The sequence below is a fragment of the Lepeophtheirus salmonis genome, chromosome 9 (genome assembly GCF_016086655.4).
Source record: "Lepeophtheirus salmonis chromosome 9, UVic_Lsal_1.4, whole genome shotgun sequence".
In the NCBI taxonomy this organism is placed as follows: domain Eukaryota; kingdom Metazoa; phylum Arthropoda; class Copepoda; order Siphonostomatoida; family Caligidae; genus Lepeophtheirus; species Lepeophtheirus salmonis.
The window spans coordinates 15,949,237-15,956,066 of record NC_052139.2 but is presented as its reverse complement, the minus strand read 5'-3'; positions in this window follow the sequence as shown (position 1 = coordinate 15,956,066).

Genomic DNA, 6,830 nt, shown 5'->3' with positions numbered 1-6,830 from the left:
CTATATTTAGTTTTGGAGGTAGATGGTATTGTGGCCAGAAGGTCTCGTTTTGTGGAAGTGCTAGCCTTTATTTAGTATTCAAGGCGAGGGAGAGAGGTGTAACTTTTTTTTTTTAATTCGGTGGAGTGTAATAACATATTTAATAGCACGTCTATGATACAAAGTGATGAATCCAAGTCTTTTGATTTTGCATTGAAAGTTGTCGCTATCTCCTAATGAAGAAAAAAACGACACAAACCCAGCTTGAACCTTTCATAAGGACTTAAACAGGTAGTTTCTGGAAGGATTCCAGATCTCAGATCCGTACATGAAAATCGGGAGGGCATAAAGTTTTACCATGAACGAAGGGGTAAGAGTTTTGAAACTTTTTTTAATAATTTCAATAGCATGAGTTGTTATCAAATTTAACCGTACTTGTAGAACATTTTGTTCATTTTTTTTTTTCAGCCGTATAAGAATAGTCAGGAATATCGGTACAAATTTTGAGATATATAAATCAATTTTTTAATTAGTTACATATCATTTAAATAAAAGTAGGTGTTGAAATGTGTAAGGAATTTTGAGTCTAAATGGGTTGCTATCGAATTTCAAAACTTGCAGAAAAAACAGCACACAACGAAAGCAAATTTATCATACATTACAATTAATCGTTTAAAGGACCCAATTCTCAAAAAGTGTTTCCTTCCTTTTTTTACTTAGTATCAACCTTATTGTTAAAGCTAAGCTTCTGGAAGGTTTCATTGATAAGAAATTCAAAGTCATTAAAATTTGACAGATTAAAGATAAGCCAAAAAATTTTAATTAATTTGAGTCAGTGCAATTTCCCATCAAACAACTCAAAGGGTTTCGTCGAAACATATTATAATTTGATGAAATTTAGCATACATATTATTATAATTGTGAATTAGGTTATACGTTCCTGAGATATGGATACTTTTATACTCAAGGATGGTATATGAGTTATCTGCCTCTGTTTGCAAGCAGCCTTGAAAAGACTCTGATGTAAGTCTTTGAGAAAACCAAAAAAGGGTAAGTCAATACCTAAGGACCATGTCAAGGGATTCAAAGGACTGGGTATCAACAGCGAGCTCATAACTGTACTGTCTACATTTCAGGGAAATTGACTTCATCATTGCATCAGTACTTAAAATCTATGATATAGGGAAAGTGCTCCAGCCTATAAAGTAGTTCGAATCCTTCACCGTTGTAGTATTTTATATACATTCAATAATAGGTTACTTTAACTCCCAATGGACCTAGTCATTTTCCAATTATTAGTATCTCCATTTTTAAGAACAGTGGACGACCCCTAATGTATATCAGTATTGCTTGAATTGTAAGACCAAAGAGACGTTAAACCCCACTTTTTTAGACAAAGGGTCAAAAATAAAAAATGACACATTATTAAGCGAATGATTGAAAGTAGACTAAATGGAGTCTTACAACATTATATAACACCTTTATCCCTTGTCGAACTGCCAATAAAAATATGTTTGACTCCTCTATCTACGTTATCTCACTAACATAAATATTTAAAGTATATTTTGTTGTCGTTTGTGAACATTTCTGCTTATCTTCCCCATATCAGTATTCTGAACGCTGATTGATTCAGTCGAAGTAGCTCTAGTTAATTAGAATAAAACAACAATCTCTGACAATTATTATCAAATAATAAATCCATAGTTAAGGAGAATTGGCTAATAACTATGTGATTTGAGGGGTCCCCCCCCCCTTCCTTTTTGAAAGAAACGTTGCATGATACAATAAAAGTAACGACGTGTTCTGTGGTTTTCTTTCTCTATAATTATGTATCTTAGGTAATTTACCAGAATTATTTAAATGAATGTCAATAGAATGAATTTTGTGTGGTCGGCGACTACATCTACAAAACATATAACTAAATAATGGGCAACACGACAAGTTTTTCTGTCTATTCGAAGCCTAGATCAAAAAATTTGTTAGCTATATTCAGCATTGGTACCCTCAGGTAGAATGTGCAAGGGACAACGTATTAATACTATTTGGGTTTATAAATACGTTAAATCAGGTGCTTTAAATAAGATTGATTCAATTAACTTGATGTGTGTACCTTCGTGCCCCGTGATTCCTAGAGAAAGAAATATACTTGATGTATATGTATTTACCAAAAGATTCCTAGGTCAGATGGAGGAATTATGATAGTATAATGTTACCTTATACTTAATCAGTGCAACTCCATCGAACCAATTAAAGGAACATAGAAGAAAAAAAATAATGAAAGACGTATGAAGTATTTTTATTTATTGCAAGGAACGGACTGTGCGAAAATTAATTACCTTTTTTGTACTTTGCAACCTTCCTCCAAAAGGAAACAGAAAAAAACGGCCCAAAATCAGTTGGTAGTTAGCACATTCCTCTTATTTATTAGTGAAAGTACCTGCCATTGCCCAGAGTAATTATGCGTCCGTTAAATAAATAAAAAATCCTTTAATAAAATAGAAGATAACTACCCGTAAAATACATCACACGTAGCTACTCAATACTTATATGCTATCTCATCAAGAATGAAAGAATAATAATAAGAGTTTAAAAAAAGAAATGATATGTTGACAAGGGTGTACTTTAGTCTCTAGAGTGCTACCTGGCTGTACTTTACCTACACCTTTGTAAAAACTAATTATATTTTACATTCAGTATTTTTATTTTATATATATATAATTCACTCTTCGTTTCATTTCTTTAAATTGACCTCTTTGTCAAATTGACTTCTTTTCTGATAATCAAACAAGCACGTAAATGTTCAGAAAACTAAATATTGCTTTATTAATATGCTAGCATTGCCCAAAGTTGTTAGGGTTCGACGAATATAAAAACTTTGTTTTATTGATATTGAAGATAACTCCCCCAAAAAATCTTAGGCAATATTATTTTTCATGAGCACACTCTTATGTAACTACTCGCTCAATATTTAGACGTTCTCTTCTCAAAATAATAACAATTTAAAAAAATGATTTGATAAGCCTGGAAGTACATGGTCTGACCTCTATTTAACAACTAACACGATTTAAAAATAATGGATTTATCCTAAACTAATTATCCCATTTTAATAGTAATTAATGCCAAATGAACCCTGAATATAAAAAGGTTATTATCAATCAATATTATCGCCTTTGGCGTCACTAATAGCCTCGCTTCGATCTCGAATACAAGATCAAGTATTGATGACAGTCTCTTTTGGCAAATTACAGAATTCCATAGGGTTGAAGTCTGGTAAGCTTGGAGGTCAGAAGTTGAGCTCCTTGCATATTGTATGGTTTGTATAGCAAAAAATCTGCCACATCCTTCCTGATCAACCTTATAGAACAGTTTAGATTCTTGGTAATAACCCTATTTGATTTAGATAGATCATCATCAATGAGATCTTTGGCAGCCTGACGTCATCTTGTGATCAGCACGCTTTGCTGTTGATTCCTAATCACCTTCAGACTCTTCATCTTCCTTCCTGACTCTCCGTACAAAAGACCTGTACAGGCTTAAGAACTGTTCTATCTAAACATTGTCTCATCTGTCGCAAATTTTAACAAGTAAACTCTGCCTTTTCTACAATTACAGAATAAATACTTCCTTAATCGATGCCATTTTTTAACTGACGCAAAATACTTCTGGCAAGCCGCCAAAACAACAAACAACGTTCTACCTAGGCACATGTTGAAACTTCTTTAACAAATAAATGTTCCACACTTTACTTTAGCTCAATGCTAAACCCCATCTAAAGTCACATTCATTTTGTTAAATTTTATATAATGTTCTTCCATTGTTTTCTTTTTTTATATGAGTTGAACTAAACGGCTGCGAGATTTCATCATTTTTATACAGTGCTACGAGTACTTTATCCTCCCTTTTTTATACTGTATTAGTAAATGATTAAAGAGGGGAGATGTGTAAAGAAAATACTAAGCTTACCGATTAGAAAAAAAAAACAACAGTTGATGCGTGTGCTCTTTCTAATTTTTTGTTTATCATTTAATAATTGTGTGTGTGTGTTAACATCTCCATGTAACAGAAAAATTCTTGCCTATTTTTGTGTTAATTCATTTAAGTTGCATAATAAAATAAATATATATGAATTTAAAGATAATTCAAAATTATCCCTGTATTAATGTTATTCTAACTGTTTCTCCTCTTTAAAGCAATAATTAATTTTTTCACTCCAAAATCATAAAGAGTGGCCCACGAAACTTTTTTTTTTTTTGATATTGCTGTAAAAAAAAGACAGATGGATATATTTCAATATTTTTTTTATATTTGAAAGCCTCAACATTCCGGTTAATAATAAAATACTACTTTATTCATATGGCCGCCGTCGCTGGCCTTACAGTAGCCTATTCTGTCGACCCAATTTTTGAATACATTTTCGATTGTATGATCATCAATAGTTGCAATGGCGACTCCAATTTCGTGTTTCAAATCGTCAATCGTCTCTGGATGGTTAGCGTAACATTAATCCTTGGTGGTTCCCCAAAAAAAATAGTCCAACGGAGTCAAATCGCAGCTACGAGGTGGCCATTTGACGTTGCCATTTCGGCTTATGATGCAATTGTCGAAGACAGTGCACAAAAGATACACTGTAACGTTGACTGTGTGTAACGTAGTACCATCCTGCTGTAACCAAATGTCATCGATGTCTTTTTTTTCCATTTGGGGAAACAAAAAATCTTCCAACATGGCCCGATAGCAATCACCATTGAACGTAACGGCAGCTCCTTACTCGTTTTCTCATTTTTTCGCTTTCGGCAACATCAGCAATGTTTTCGATTGAGCGCACTGGACGAACACGGGTACGCGTTGTTTTATCCATTGACGAACCAGTTTCGTGTACATGCTTCACAAATTTATCAACAAACTGCCTGGAAGGCGCTTTATTTCGACCGACGTAATTTTCTTGCAGTTTCGTTTCAAGACTCTCCATTTTGGAAGTAAGTCTTCAGCATTTCACAATTTTCTTTGAGCGTAAATTTAACCATTTCGTAAACCGGAGACCTTTCACAAAATATTAGACACAATGAGAATGTTACTACATCTGTCAGACGTCAAAAAAGTGGAAGTTCAAAATGCAACCGCTAGATGGGCCACCCGATATAAAGGCATTTTTTCTTCTTTTTGCAAGTAAAACCTTGAAAGTTCAATTAAAAGCAAGATTGAAGGATTTTGCCTAGTTAGTTAAATAATAACTCATTGTATCTTTAGCAACTCCTAGCAGACAAAAAAGAATTCTTGTCATATTTTTGATCGACATTGCTTTGAGTCTTCCAATGATTTTTTTTTTCTTTGAGTAAATTTTTAAACTATCAATCTAAACATTTCCAGAATCTTAGAATCAATAAATGGATTTTTTTCTTATTTTATGGAGGATATTCAAATATACTTTTCACATAACTACTAATAAAATTACATTATATTTATGAAACTAAAGTTTATTTATAATGGCACAACAAAAAGAGAAGAGGTGCAAACTTATTTACAACCCTTATTGAACTGACTTTTTAGACTTTCATCAGAGATATCTCTTGTGGGTAGCTTCTATCCTGAAAATTTTCATCAAGATATGAATTGTGGAGGTTGTTAGTTTATAGCTTTATTATATAGGCACCTATTTCTACATTTCTTCGTTTCTATAAATGTATGGACCTGAAACCATCATTCTCGATAGCCAATTTTTAAATACAAAAAAGTTTTTATCGTTAAGTATGACTTTGAGAGAGTTTTCAGTATTATTTTGGGAATAAACAAAGAAGTCCTGTTTGACGTAAATTCATATCAAGAATATTATGATATTGAAATGGATCATTGAACTATTAAACACTGGAGATAATGAAGATAATGAAAGGATCTAATAAATCACAAAAGTGGTATTACTATTATTGATTTAATTTTTTAACACTTTTAACTACTTTAATTTGCCTATTGGAAACGTTGTCTATAATTATGGATCATAAATCTTGACAACTGTAACATATATCTAATATTTAAATAAAAGTTAAAATTTTTACCTGGCTTAGATTCAAATTTTGTTTAAAAAATAGTATTTCTGACTAAACTAGATCCTTTTTCCAAACAAATTTTTCTTTTTAGATTGCAACATTGTTTTCATCCTTAACTCTTGGACTGAATTGAAGAAGTACTTAGTGTAATAGTCAATTGTTTTAAATCACTTTAATGGAATACCCTGCTCCATTGGCAATGAAAACTTTAACTCTTTTGTCACTGAAATTGGAGACTAGAACGTTGCTTATACTTATTACAGTAACACTTGTAATCTTTGTGTACTTTCCAGACTAATGGGATAAAGACTACCCAAAAAATAACCATCTAAAGGACCAAAATCGACGGAGGACATGAATCACCGTCGAGTCTGTAGTTTCCTCTATCGCAATGAAAAATATATCTTTATTTTCAAACGCTTAATTGGTTTTGGATAACATTTCTTGTCTAGAGTCAATCACTATTCTCTTGTAAAATTCAATGAACTTAACAAAATTAAGATGATTCTCGAAAAGCAGGAGACAAGCATTTTGGTTTATTATGTATATAGTAGAATTGGAATTAATTATGCAACTTGTATACAGTTCCAAATTCATTTTGTTTTTAATGGGTTGTTCTACTTTAACTTATTCACAGCTTTGATGCTTGACTACAAAAAAAGCATGTCAAAAATCTAGAAAAATCTTCTGAATTCAATATATTTTACTTAAATTATCAGTCATTCAATAATATATAGTCAATTTACTTACCCATTACAAAATATTATATATATATTAAATATTAATTAATTTTGAAATAAATTATACTAA